Genomic DNA, 15,105 nt, shown 5'->3' with positions numbered 1-15,105 from the left:
TCTGTTTTAACAGAGCTGGCTTTGTGTACACGGAATATGCAGGAACTGTGCTGAGGACTGGGGAAGTACCGTGCTTGGCAGAAGTCCTTCGCCTGGGCCAGCCTTAGAGTTTCTGCCTCCCCACCCCACAGCACGGCCGATGCCAGGGAGCCATGGGAGCTCTGACTGGGAGCCAGCAGCAGGGCATGTCACTGGCAGAATGGGGGTTAGGAGCTCCCGGCTGGAGAAGCGCACTGTGGTGCTGGAGAGAGGCATATTTGTGAAGTAAGCGAGCCCAGGAAACCAGAGCGGTCAGGCACGTGGCCATTGGTTCGTTCCCTGGCCTACTCCCATAGGTGGATGCCCACCCTAGTTTGGTGCTGAGTAAGAGCATGGATCAGTGATGTTACATTAGTGCTGCCTGGTCTGTTCTTAGAGAAGCTGGGATCCTGGCAGGCAGCAATTCAGCCGCTGTCAGCTTTGGCCTCTCCACCTCGCCGTGGGAGGGGAGGGAGCATTGACCCTTAAGACTCCCCAAAGCTCTGAGAGGGAAGATAAGAAAGCTTGCGTCTTCCAGGGAAAACAGCTGCCCCTTGCTGTCCCCCAGAGAGAAGCAAGCCAAAGACTTCTCCTGCATCCCTTCCCAGCCAGGGATGCCACTAGGACCCCTGGCCCAGTATCATGCAGGAGATGGTTGGGCTGGTATAGAGGCTGGAAAGAGGTAGCAGATTGGAGGAAGAGAAGGGCCAGGAGAGGGGATAGTCTTGGTGAAGTAAGGATGGGAAGTAGCGGTTAATTGGCTAATCGAGTAGTCGATGGAATTTCCGCCACTGCCACAGGCAGGAGTTGCCCCAAACTAGCCGGAGCAGCCCCTTCCTGCGGTGCACCTGAGCCCGCCCCATCTGCAGTGGGCCCCCTGGGGCTGGAGCAGCCCCCTGCCCACGAGAGACAGGAAGCTGCTCCAGAGCCCACCGGTTAACCAGTCACTAGTAAGCTTCGCTCATTAAGGGTAATGCTTACCGGTTAACCTGTCACATCCCTAGTGGGGAGCAGTGAGTGAATTGGGCAGCGGGGACACCAGGTAGTGAGCGAGTCTGGAGTATGTAGGCATCAGAGACTCCAGACACATTCCAAGGTGAGGCCAAGAACACGCTGCGGTTAAGCTGGCTGTCAGAAAACCGGCTTTCCTAGCTCCTTGTTATGAAATGGCCTCTCCCGTGGCAGAAAAGGAGATCCCCCCCCCCAACCTGTCCCAATGCAGAACTCACTCTCCAGTGCCTTATGCTGGCAAATTACACTGTGCGTTTATGAGACTCTAACATTTCCCTCTCGGGCAGAGGGAAATACAGCCTAGGTGATGGGGTGACCTCTCTTTTGCGAAAGGAAACTGACGTCCTCAGCATAGTTCTAACATTTCGCATGTGTTGGCTAGAGACTGCATGCTTAGCACAAGATGAACATGGTTTCCTGGAGCTATGTTTGTTGCATTCTTGCTCACGAACCATAACTAAAGCTGCAATAATGTTATAATGGCCTAAACTGAAACCTGATTGTATTATGCTGCGCAGTACATGATGAGAGCGTTGCAGCACAACACCAATAGCTCATTGCTGTTTGACTGTACAAATGGGAATTGTTTGTTGTCTTGCCCTATTTCACTGGTTCTGCCACGATCTGAGAGATTGGTGCTGGGGTTTTGCCCCCCGGAAAATTGTTCTGTGGTAGTTTGCTCAAGTTCCACGGTTCCTGTAGTCGGTGATTTGCCCGTGTCAGTTGTTACTCACAAACGTCAAGAGCCTGGGCCATTGAGCCAGATGTTTTGGCATCTGCAGTCTGTGGAGGTGAACCTTGAATTCAGTGGAGCTACTCACATGTAAAGTTGTTCACCTGTGTTTGCAGAATCGGGGCCTGTGTTTGTACCATAGCACAATGAGTGTTAAACCTGAATGGTGCTCCTAAAGCAGTGTTTCTTAAACTGCATTCCGTGGCATGAGGCAGTCAGAGATGTGCCGCGGAGAACAACAGAATTAAAAATGGCCACTCTTAAAGGGGCAGGCGACTTTTTTTTTTTTTTGTTCTGCTCAACAAAAAATCCTTGGTGTTTCCCATAAAAAAAATTGTTTGGTGTTCCTTGGTCTTAAAAAGTTTAAGAAACACTGTCCTAGCATCTGTATTGGACACCTGCAGATTTAGGGCTTTTGCTGACCCTGAACATGTTGTCAGCTCTGGTGCAGCCGATGCACAGAGTGCGCAGTGAGTACGTATGAAATCCAGTGTAGCGTTTGCATGGTTAGGGATCAGTTACAGATGTGGATGGGGGAGATTCTGTGGCCTGCAATGTGAAGATCAGACTAGAAGATCAGTGATGGTCCCTCTGATCAAAAAGTCTATGGGTTCCTGAGTCCTATTTTAAAAACAAACAAACGTGGTGGTTGCGTTATCCCTTGCAAAGGTGGCCTGCAGAGGTGTTAATGTTGTAAGTAAAAGCCACTGTTTGCCTCTGAGTATCCTGTGGCCACTCTGTGTCTGCCGCTTGTTTTGCCTTTTTAAAAGTCCCACTCCCACCGTCCCTGTCTGTCTCGCCTCACAACTTCACATTTTGGATGGAGCCGCCCCGGCACTGGAGCCATCCTGGCACTTAATCCAACAAGGAGTGCAATGAGATTTGAAAGCCCCAGGAATTGTTGTTGATTATAGTGTACCTGTTGGGCTGCCTCCTCCAAACGAAAAACACCTGGAGGCTGCTTAGAATCATGTGAGTCTGGTGCTTGTGATAAACACCCTGGGCAAAGCCCTGTAATGATACAGGCAGTTATTGTGCAGGTCTCTCACTGTCAATGCACATCGGCCCTGGCTTGCCAGGCCTCGGATAGCCACAACCTTGTTCTCTCCTGGGCAGACGCCTCCATCTCTCAGCTACTGCATTAAACATGACCAATCTGGAAACATGGAGGACACCACTGGACAGTATATCCAAAAGTTAGTCGTGTTGGTGTTACAGTAGTGCCTGCGGCCTCCAGCTGAAATCAGGGCCCATTACACGAGGGACGGCACAGATGCACAGTGAGAAACAGCCTCAACAGCTAGGACAGCGAAGGTTGTTATCCCCGCGCCAGAGATGAGGAGCTGAGGGTACATCTATACAGCAAACAATACCCTGCAGCAGCAAGTCTTGGAGCCCACGTCAACCGACTTGGACTCATTTTTGGCGGATGAACCCAGCAGTGTTGCAGATCTCCTGTGGGCTGGAGCCCAGGCTTTGACCCCAGGTGAGAAGTCTGCCCTACTACAGGAACCCATGCCAGCTGCACTGGGCTCTGAACCTTGTCGCCACGTGGGGGTGTTGTAGCTGTGTAGATGTACCCAGGAGATCACAAGAGCGCCCTGAGGTCAGACCAGAGGTTTGCAGTAGAGCTCGGAATTGAGTTTAGCCTGGTACCTAGTCGGGGGCCTTAATCACCAGGCGATCTTTCATTTTTGTAAGTCCATTATCTTCTAAAAAAGCCCAACGGTGTCATTGTCCACCATCGCGCAGTTTTGAGGAGCTAGCAAGGGAAAGAGTTGTGGGGGGAGGGGAACACAGTGCATTAAATCAGAATCACATCTGCTCTGGGCTCAGTGCAGCCAGGCGGTGAAGACGGACGGACTGCAAGGTGGCTCAGAGGTATTAAAATGAGCAAACAAAGCTAAATCCGCCCCCAACCAAGCGTGTCACTAATTGACTCTTTGGTGAGTTGTCTCAGGGGCATGCAGGCTGATGTCCCCTCTCAGAGAGGTCAGCTCTGTGGCATGTCGCATGGGTAAGAACTGGAGGAAGCTTGTGCTGCCTGCCTTATTCCCGAGAGATGGGTGAATATGGGTATGTCTACACTTGCACCCTAGTTCAAACTAGGGATGCAAATACAGGCCTTCGAAATAGTCAATGAAGCAGGGATTTAAATATCCCGCACTTCATTAGCATGATCTCGCCGGCGCGTTACTCCGATCAACAGCTGTTTCGAAAGTGAAATGAGGAGTAACGTTAGTTCAAACCAAGGGGTTTGGTTCGAACTAATGTGTCCCGGCGTGCACTTTCACTTTCGAAACAGCTGTTGATCAGAGTAATGTGCTGGCGAGATCATGCTAATGAAGCGCGGGATATTTAAATCCCCGCTTCATTGACTATTTCAAAGGCCTGCATTTGCATCCCTAGTTTGAACTGGGGTGCAAGTGTAGACATACCCTCTGAGAGTTTAGGGCCCAGGGCTGTCAGCCCAGCTCAAGTTTTCACATGAACTACACTCACTTGGCTGCCTGTTCTGGAAGGAGGTGGAGGTTCTCTGAGGGCTTCGTGCTAGCCATGCTTCATGGTTAGAGCGTGACGTAAGGTGGGTTCTATTAAGGGGAAGAAGGCATGCTGTAGTATTGTAGGATGGTTTGTGTGACATGGTTTTTCTTGGTTTTTCTCCTTTGTATGTTGTCAAACCCTGAATCTGCTTGGTTGTGATGCACTTTTGTTTCCCTGTTTTGAGCACTGTTTTTTATCTCTGTGTTGTGACTGGCGTTTCGCCTGACAGCATAAACTTCAGCAGAAATGTCTCCTGTGGATGCAGACCCTCTTTCTGGAGCCCTTGGCTGTTGTATTCAGTTCACTATGGTCCCTATCCAAAGTCCAATCAAGTCTGTGGAAAAACTCCTATTGATTTTCCTGGGCTTTCGAGCAGATCCTAAAAGGGCAGAATGAATTATTCTAATAGAATTGACGGTGGGTTTTTTTTTTACTGGTAGCTCTGATATCACTAAATATTTATGACCTATTAAATTTCAAACTAACGGGCAGCCTGGGACATAGCAAATGTGGGCTGCAACTAGCAAAAAATGATTCACTTTGATTCAAGGTGTGTCGAGAGACGTCTAGTGAACTGTTATGACATAGAGTAACTTAGTTGTGTTACAAGTTAGCAGGGGGCTACTGAAAACTGAAGTTTGTTGCTGCAAAACCTTTATACTTACATCTTTCTGCATGCTCTGTGGCACTAATTTGTACCTCAGCATGCCCTGATATCTGAGGCAACCTGAAATTTCAGTCAGAGTGTAAAATGGATGGAAATATTCCACCAGAGTGCTTTGCACTGATTTGAAGATTTGAATATGTAATGAGCTGCTCTTCACTGTAATCTTTTTCTTCCTTTTTTGCCTCCATATACACGCTCTCATCACTGTTGAAGCCAAAGGCCTGCCATTATTTAAAGATTGTCTTTTTCTTCCCACAAGATTATTTAATTTGAAGATTCCACCATCAAATCCCATTCTTCTTTTTTTCAGCCCTGGATTCTTTACTCCAAGGACTTCATGTACCTTTTCTGGCAGCATTCATCTTAGCTTGCATGGAAATATTTAAGAGCAGGTTGAATAGACATCTATCAGGGATGGTCTAGATCAGTGTTTTTCAACCCTTTTTTTTATAAAGTACCCCTTTTAAAAAACTGTAAGTACCCCCTTTTTCAAAAACAAAAACAAAAAATTGTAAGTACCCCCAGTACCTACTGTTTTCTCACACACAATTTTTTTTCTACTATTGCAACACATTTATTTAAACAACTTAATCATAGCCGGGCAATTGATGAAATGTTTGGGTGTAAAAAGTACACAAAAGCGCTGTAAAACGTAAAACAAAAAATGAGTTTTTTCCAATTTTCAGTTGTGTTGATATACCCCTAAGGATACTCGTTCCACTGGTTGAGAAACACTGGTCTAGATGGTACTTGGCCCTGCCGTGAGGGCAGGGGACTGGACTCAATGACCTTTCAAGGTCCCTTCCAGTGCTAGGGTTCCATGATTCCCAACATTGTTTGCTTTTTTGACTGCCACTGCACGTTGAGTGGATGTTTTCAGAGAGCTATCCACAGTGACTCCAAGGAATTTGAGCGTCTATTACTGTGTCATTAAAAAGTCTCAGTGCAGCTTGCAAGGATTTTACTTTTGACACTGTGCCTTTTAATTTCTGTATAACTAACCTCCTCATTGTTGTGTTGTTCCCCTTTCCAGAATGAAATGCCACAGTCTTGGGCTGCTGTGGTGTTTTTCTTGCCATAAGGATGTTAAATTTCATTATAATATGGTCACTGTTTCCAAGTGGTATACCTATAGTCACCTCTTGGACCAGATCCTGTGCTCCACTTAGGTCTAAGAGCACTGCTTTAGTCCCCTGCAGCACTTTTCCTTTGGAGTATAGCTTCAAAGGCAGAAGCGCTCTTATCGACTAATGGAATAGTCGATGCAAATTGCATCGACTATTCAATTAGCCAATTAATCTAAATTTAACATCCCTAGTGGGTTCCAGAACCAGCTGCTCCAAGAAACATCATTTAAGCTGTCAAGAAACTTTATATCTGCTTCCCAACCTGAGGTGACGTGTACCCCATCAATATAAGGATCATTGAAACCCCCCCTTATTATTGAGTTTCTTATTTTTATAGCCTCTGATCTCCCTTAACATTTCACAGTCGCTATCACTATCCTGGTCCAGTGGTCGGTAATATATCCTTACTGCTATATTCTTGTTATTAGTATATAGTATATAGTAATTACTATCCATAGAGATTCCATAGACTAGCCGTATACCAGTACAACTGGAAAAGCTTCTAGGGTAGACAAGCCCTTGGACCAATACTCACAATGCAGTGCATCCAAGGGCAGCAGCTGAGCAATTAGGTTTAATCTCGGCAATAATACCTCTTTGACATTCTGAGGAAGTGATTTAAAACCCCTTTCTAGTTAGCCCAAATTGGTAGTTTTGAATCCCTTCCCTGATTCAGAATGGCCTGTAGAGATTTGACAGAAGCATTTGCCTGGACTGTAAATTAGTTTCTACCCTTTCTTTGCAGGCACCAAATAGAATTTCTTCACAGTGGATTTAGGCTCTTGAGTGATTGCCTCATTTCAAACCAAATGATTTGCCATAGCTCCTTACTCCTCCCAGTGTATGAGAGGAGAGTCAAAGACACGCTTGCTCCCACTTTCACATGAAGTATTTAAATATACAAGAAATTAGAAGCAAAACATTAAAATACGCAAAACATTAAAATATCTGAAGAATATAGCAGAAAAGTTATCCTGTCCAAATGATGCTGGTGCACTTCTATCTGGACATATCTCACTACAGGGAAGATCGACACTGCCACAATCGATCTTCTGGGGTTTGATTTAGTGGGTCTAATGATGACCTGATAAATTGAACTCAGAGAGTGCCCCCATAAGCACTGGTACTCCTGCACTTTGGGAGAAGTAAAGGAAGCCGATGGGCGTGTCAACCACCCACTGTGGGGATGGGGATTTATGATACGTAATTAATGTAGCTGGAGTTGCTCTTCTTAGGTCTACCTTCCCCTCCAGTGTAGACCAGGCCTCGGTGTGTGACACGGGCAGGTATTGTCCATTAAAAGTTTGTCCATTAAAATTTTAAAAGTGCATTTTCTCCCTTTGCTTCCTACCTGCTTGCTAATGTTTCTCAAGTATGGAGAAATGAGCATGGAGGGGAAAGGTTGTCTTAGGATAGGACTCCTCAGTTACAGGGCTGAGCTGTTGTTTCTGCAAACTTAGCACGAAAGAGGAGAGAAATGTCTCTGATGACAACTCATGCAGGAATTTATCCAGATAAAAGATGATCTCTGTCCAATAGGTAATGTAGGCCCATCTGGCATGAAAAGTGGAGCAATCTTTGGAGCTATTAAATTAATGAAGCAGAATGTTGTATCTAGTGAAATAACGGAACGGAGAGGTCAGGCACTGTTCATGGAAGTGTGCCTTCAGCGCTGGGAATGAAAACAAAGCAAATTTCTTTGTCCTCTCCTCTTTCCCATTGTCATGATTCACATCCACGCTGGGGAGGCTCCTCCGAGCCTGTGGTAGTGACTCTATCCCTGGCCAACATCTCATTGGTCAGGTTTGCTGAGCGGCACAAGGGTTTTTATTAGCTTGGCTCTAATAAATGAGACATTCTGGACCAGGACAAACAAGCTGGTTAGAAGGGAGCAGCCGTGAATGCCATTGAGCTGAGGACGCAGACTTCTTTGAGGATATCAATGCAGGCAGGCTCGCGTCATTTATCATACAGGTTTCCTGTAGGAAAAAGAAGAGAAAAAGGGGGGTTCGTAACAGTACAGAGATGGCCTCTGTGTATCCAGCCACACCGCAGCACAGTCCTCTTGCTGCACAGTTGTGTCAATGGAGGGTTGGGAGTTTCTGTGCTAGTGGCCTATTCATCCTTCGGACAGAGCAAGGATCCTGACACCCGAGCCACCCTAGGGTGCTCCCAAGGAGACAGGATCTAAGAAAGGACTATGCCCTACGCCTTACTATTCAAGGCGAAAAGCATTTTACAGATCAGCAGCACTAAAACATCCCACATGTGATGTGTCCAGCTGCAGCCATTTTTGAGTTATCCAAGTGGAACAGTAATGGTGGGAATGGTCGGGAAATTGCACATTTTTCATTCTTGCAACAGCGACGTTTCTTTTGGGTTGAGACTGAATATAAGGAGCAGAGGGTGATGTGAACTCATGATATATATTTATTAAAACATACTGCCCCCTGCTGGGAAAGCTCATGCTGAATAACTGAAGCCCACAGGAATTCAGATAACCATGTGCCAATTAGTAATAAATAATGGCTGCCCCATTACTCAGTGGAGATCCTTTGAGAACCCCTCAGAACGAAGGTCTCAGCCCAGTACTTAAGCGTGTGTGTTCATTGACCTCAGTCAACTTCCATCTCAACGCACGTGTCTGAACGCTCTGCGGAATAAGAGTAATGAGTCCATTAACTTGAAGAAATGAGCAAGCTTCCTCCTTTCCAGGGTCAGCCACTAGGTGGGGACATGAGCACGTGCCCAGAGCCAGAGAATTGCGTAAGCCTGAGAAACAAAGTAAAAAAGAGTTTGTGTGAGAAAACTGTGTGATCGACGAAAAAAGACAGTTCTGGAGCCAAAGTATCTGCCTCCAAATGATTGTGCCTGCTGCCCGCAGATGCTGTCATTCTCCAAAAATGCCAGTGTTACTATGCACACCAAATAAAAAAGCGAGTATTAATCGTGTCAGGGCATTGTGGGTGTGTATTCAGCAAAAGTTTGTGCCCACATGTCAAGTGCCGGAACAGAAGACTTTACGTTTTTGCTGAGCCAGTGCAAGATGCACTTGGCAGTATTCAGAGTTTAGCAAATTACAGCAGCCAATTAGAATTTATATAACTTTATTTGTGTAATGTATGCAAGAATTGCCCAATGCCAGCCAGAGCTGTGTGAAAGATAAGATATTAGGAAGAGCACTGTATTCAGAGGACAGATGATTGGAGCTGCTTCATCATTTGGGGAGGGAAGGTGGATGTTGCCTGGGGGAGTGCGAAAGGATGCAGTGAAGAAGAACAATGCTATTGAATAGGAAGAGAAATGTCTATTTAAAATTAATTTAGAAGGCGAGTCCCACAAAGAGGACAGATGCACATTGTTTAATTAACACCTGTATTTATGAAGCTTCGGGGGTAGCCAAGTTAGTCTGCACAGGATAAACTTAAAAAATAACAAATGGTCTGGTAGCACTTTTGTTAGTCTATAAAGTGCTACCAGACCATTTGTTGTTTTTTAAATTTAACCTGTATTTATATATGTCATAATGGCATTATTTAATAAAAGCCAGCTGTAATCACGGAAGAGCAATGGATAAATCAACCGGATTACGGGTTAGCTGTAGTGAGTACATCTTCATGGTATGCTTCTGCTGTTTGGTCTGACGTTCAAGTTATATCACTGATGTGCTTTTAACATTGCTCCACTGGGAATAATCCAAAGAAGATTTTGCTTCAAATTGACTTTTCAAAACAAAGTGGAATTTTGCTTTCAAAATGTTGATTGGAATGAAAACATGTTTGTTCCAATTGTAATGTCAGTTAATCATAGCATAATTTTAACCAAACCTTTTTACCTTCAATTGACATTTCAATTCTGACATTGCAATTGTTTTTGTGTTGATAGTTATTAATTGAATATTTTAAAAAAATGATTCATGCCATGAATTGGTTTTGTACTTTGCCTGTTGTGTCCCGCTTTGAGGATGAAAACAAATGAAATATTTCCTGACCAGTTTTAATTATACCATTCTGTGGGCTCGTAGGATGGAAGTGAGAGGGGCGGTTGGTGTGTTTACATAGATGTGCAAATATTCACACAAATGTGATTGCCTGAGTTAGAAAACGTGGCCCACTATTTACATGACTGAAGTCTGTTCTTCACTGCCCCATGTCTTATGTAGCCATCTACACTGGTGCACAGTGAGTGTGATATGCTACGTTGGCAATACAGTGTCATTGTACATGCATTTTGGCTGGGTTTCAGTGATTACATGAGGCGCAGTGTGGTGAAGAATAGGGACTTCTCTCTATAATAGCCATAATAGAGGATGAGGTTTTAGGCATGCACTTGGAATGCTGATTGGTGCCGTTGAATGGTTGCCATAGAAACCAGGACTGGCATGGCTAGGTGTGTTTTTACACCCTCGCCTAGCTGCTGGGTTTCCATTGAAGGTTGCCCTGAGGCTGAAAGGGCGTGCTTCAACTCTCTGTGGCTGCTGGAAGTGTTTTGTGTGGGAGGAACTTGCATTGCTCAGTCAGTTTCTGAGAAAGGACAGGTAGTGTCCCGTGGTGTACAGATCCGGCTGTGATATCCTGAAAAGGGAAACTGCTATCAAGAGGCAAGCCTGGCAGATGACTGATTATTTGGTATCCCAGTCAAGGGATAGACTCCAGCTGTTCTGTACTTGGCCAGTTATACAAAGCAGCCACATGCCTGGTGTAACTGCCTTGTAAAGCCAATACCGTGAGCTTTCATAGGCAAAACCCACTTCCTTGGATGAGCTTGAGTGGAGGAAAAAAGGGGGAACCCTCACAATTGAAATGATCATTTATAATTTCTGTTATAGATTGTGAAGGTCCCCCCCTTTTTTTTCCCCCTCCGTTCACGCTCACCTGAAGAAGTGGGTTGTGCCCACGAAAGCTCGCGATACTGTATATCTTTTTGTGAGGTGCCACGGGACTACACCTCATTTGTAAAGTTACCCGCTGACACGGCGACCCCTCTGAGACTAGGAAAGGCAGGTTGACAGAAGCGTTGTGTCGCTTGAGTCACGCACAACCTCTGGAGCGTGCCAGTGAATGTCGACTCACTGGGGTGTGGATCGAGATGCTGTTATAGGCAGCGCACGCTGTAGTTTAATTGTAGCTCGGGGGCAATAAGCAGTTATTTGTATCTGATATGTTCAGCGTTTCCCCTACATATCAAACTAGTATTTGGTTCTGAAATAGTTTCCTAGATTGTTATGGCCAGGAGAGATGTTATGATCACGGATTCTGGTCTCCAGAAACCAGCCAATGGCAGCTGCTACGATTGGGCTGGGTGTGGGGCAGCACGCAAAGTCTCTTCCCACCCCACCCCCAGCCCATGGCACAGAGAGAATTACAGTGCGGAAGGGGAAGGGATGCTAAATGCAGGTTCTGACAGACTCCCTGCCTACCACAGCCCCAGGCTCAAAGCGGCCAGCTGCTCCCTCCATGTGCACCCACACCCCCTCCCCAAGGCTGCATCTCAATCCCCCGCCTCGGGTCGCCACCCAAATCCTCTGCATCCCCCTTCCCTCTGACCCAGGTCACAGCTTCCTCTCAGACCCCACATCCCTTCCTGCACCCCAGGCTCCTTCGCCGAGCTCCCTTCTGCACCCAACCTCCATCCCAGACCACTTACAATAGCATGCTTTTTAATTCAATAGCTACCCAAATAATTAGACAAAGTTTGGGGATTCTATTATTTCTTGTATATTTCTTATATTTATTTCACCATCAGAAAATTAGTAACAAAATAACAAGGTCATACCATTGTCATTACTATTTTCTCACGGAACCCCCAAGACCCATGGCATGGCTCCGTGGAGCACTCTTTGGGAAAACCCTGCTCTAGCAGAGCACCCAGAATTTGGCTGGGCAGACACCCGTAGACAAGCGAAGAGTGAAAGTGAAATAAAAAGAGTGAAACAAGGAAACAGCAGGGACTGTTCGGAGCAGTTGCACCGACTCCTTAATAACAGTGGGTTAAGAGGTGGTGGCTTTGCCACACACCCTGTGGATGGGTTGTCACTCCCTATCCTGCCCTGGAGCAGAACAGGGAAGGAACTAGGCCCCCTACAGGACATCGGGGAGGGGGTGGAGTAGAATTTTGGCTCCACCCCCATTCCCTAATGACCTGCTTCCAAGTAAGCACACTGCCCTGGCTTTCATCGCATGCAGGGAACAGGGATATAATGGGAGAATTTCTTTCTGCCTAGCTCACCTGTGCAGCCACTTATGTTACTCCCTAGCTATTTGTGACGGGTATTTTCCCCATCTCACCCGACTAGTGTATAAACTAGAGCAGCGGTCCCCAATGCAGTGCCCGGGGCGCCATGGTGCCCGCCGGGGCATTTATGTGCACCTGCCGAGTGACCAAGACGTTCTTGCGCCCCGGATCCCGGGCATGCGGCGCATGTGCGGCCCCCGCCCCAAGCATGCGGCGCATGCATAGTGCCACCCCCGGGTGCCCGGCAGCCCCAAAAGGTTGGGGACCTCTGAACTAGAGAGTAGTATTTTATTTTTATTCTGACAACGTTTCAGGAGTATGCTAGGGAAGGATGCCCTGTTAGTCACAGGCCGGCGTGGCTAGCGCTTATCACAGTGGACACCCACCGTGGGTTACACAGTGTCTGTGGAAACAGGGATGCTGTTCCTTCCTGTTACCTTGGCAACATTTGTGCTTGTATTCTGCACCATCCGAAGAGCAGGCAGGCGGGGGGCGTACCGAGTGGCAGAAATGGAGAATTTAAACAGCATCGCTGGGGAGGAAGGGCTGTGAAGCCTCGTTTCCTAGGGAAAGGTGACAGGGAAAAAAGAAGGCCGCAAGAAGAGAAAAACACCAGACAGACCTCGGAGAGCAGGGATTTCTAAAAATACCCTTCCCGCTGGTCGTGCTGCGGCTGTGTCGCTGTTGATCAGCCGCCCAGGCCATCTGCTACAGTGTTTCCCAGGAAACTCCCTGCATTCCCCATCCCCCGTCCTTTGCTATCAGAGACAGCGAGTGCCCTCCCCTGCACAAACCATGGAAGTGAAATGAAAATCTCCCAGTGATGTCACTGTCTCTCGCTCCCAGGGAATCCCTGAGTGAAGAACCATCTCCGGCATCAGCCAGGCTCTCTCCGTTGTGCCCTTTTCTGGGGGGAAGGTACCAGCCATAAAGAATTATGGCGAGATATGGAATTGCCACCGTCTGCACGACACTCTTCTTAATGGTTTCTCTTTTCTGAAAATCACTTTTTGGCAGAAAGCAAAGCCACAGCTGTCTGGGAAAAGATTGCGAAGCAGCCGGGGCAAGGAACTTTCCTTAATCCGAATCAAAGACGGTACAGTGTAAATGGAATGGCTTCTCAGCCGCTCCAGGTCTAGTTCTGCTGGCCTGACTGCCAGTGACTAGTGCGTTACTCCACAACTTTAGTACTTATGAAGTTAGGGGGCTGTTGCTAAGATACTCTTCAACAAAAGCCTGGGGGTGGGAGGACAACGGGGCCCCGTGTGTGAAATTGAGGTCAGGCAGTTTTCTCATTGGTATTTGTAAACAGTGTTGCTGGGTCTGGCATTAAGTGACTTCCAAGGAATTTTTATGAATTTAACCTTGTGCCCTTTTAGACATCTTCATGACAGAGGGCCAGAGAGTTTTTTTTTAAAGACCGTCTTTTTCTTTTGGAGCCTCCCTCACCTTCCCCCCTGCATGTGCCATAAAAACTCCACAGCTCCTCTGTTGCACCATTGCTTTCCTGCGTATAAAAGCCAGGGCCAGTGTTTAGGGCTATCAAGCTGGGCAACTACACAGGGCACCACAAAGCTGAGTTGCTCAAGCATCAGCCGTGGATGTCGGGGTTCCAGGGCCCCGGTGGGTTCTGCGCTGCAGGGCTTTGCTTTCTGCCCTGGGCCCTAGAGAATCTAACACCAGCCAAGCTTGGCAAAGCCCTGCAACCTGCCCACAGCCTCCCAGCGGGCCTCAGGCCCCTTGTTGAGAACCACTGCCTTGTGGGTACGTCTGCCCGGGAGTCCTGACCCCTTAAAATCACCGCTGGAGCCTCCGCGTGGCATGCTCTGGGCGGTGCTAAGGGCTGGCGGGGAGGGCAGGGGTGTAACTCAATCCAGGCAGTGCTGAGGGCTGGCTGCTCTCAGCCCCGCCCCTTCTGCCTCAGGCTCCGCCTCTTGTAGGAGTGCAGAGCGACTGCCCTTACCTTGCCTGGGGGCCTGGCAATGCTGTCGGCCTCCGTGTCTGCACTGCAGTAAGATACTCCTGGCTGACCTTGGTCAGCTTATTCAGGCTCATGGGGTCTGGGCTGAGGGCTGTTTGACTGCACTGCAGATGTTAGGGGTCAGGCCTTGGGACTCTCCCCCCTCATGAGGTGAACTAATTAGCTCTTCACGCCTTGCTGGCCAGGAGATGGGCGCAAGGCCTGTCTGAGTGAGGCACAGAGTGACTTTGCACTTTGCAGTCTGAAATGTCATCCTATTTCTATTATTCCAGTTTATAAGATCATCCAGCTCTTCTTATCAGATATTTCTGTTCTCCTCCGTATGGGGAATACCTCCCAACTTTGCGCCACCCACACATTTTATTAGCACACTCCTGGTTTTTGTGCCAATTTCAGTAATGAAAAGGCTAAATAAGATTGGTCCCAAGACAAGTCCTTGAGGATTTCCACTACTAACTGCTCTCCAGTTACTAACTGATTTCTAGCCTGACAGTTCACCTTTCAGTATCACCTGCTATAGTCGCCTATTCAGCCAGTTCCTTATCCACCTTTCAGTACTCATATTAATCCCCATCTCCTTCAATGTACTTAATAATTTGTCACGTAGAACTGTATTAAATGCAGTATTGAAATCCAGATAGATCTACTGCATTTCCCTTTGTCTAAAATATAGATTTATCATTTTGAAGGAGTCAGGTTAGTCTGGCATGATCTACCTTGTGTAAAACCATGTTGTATTTTATCCCAATTACCGTTAACCTCTATGTCCTTAACTTTGTTCTCTTTCAAA

General features: G+C 47.1%; 1 protein-coding gene across 5 annotated transcripts in view; it reads left to right on the top strand.

Annotated features, from left to right (window-relative positions):
• Positions 1-15,105, top strand: part of NRG1 (neuregulin 1) — a 532,697-nt gene that overhangs the window by 212,479 nt on the left and 305,113 nt on the right. The gene's annotated exons all lie outside the window — the stretch shown is intronic.

Source organism: Pelodiscus sinensis, chromosome 6 (assembly GCF_052426305.1).
Source record: "Pelodiscus sinensis isolate ZL-2025 chromosome 6, ASM5242630v1, whole genome shotgun sequence".
In the NCBI taxonomy this organism is placed as follows: Eukaryota; Metazoa; Chordata; order Testudines; family Trionychidae; genus Pelodiscus; species Pelodiscus sinensis.
Note: the sequence above shows the minus strand (reverse complement) of the source record. Positions and strands in the feature narration are given on the sequence as shown.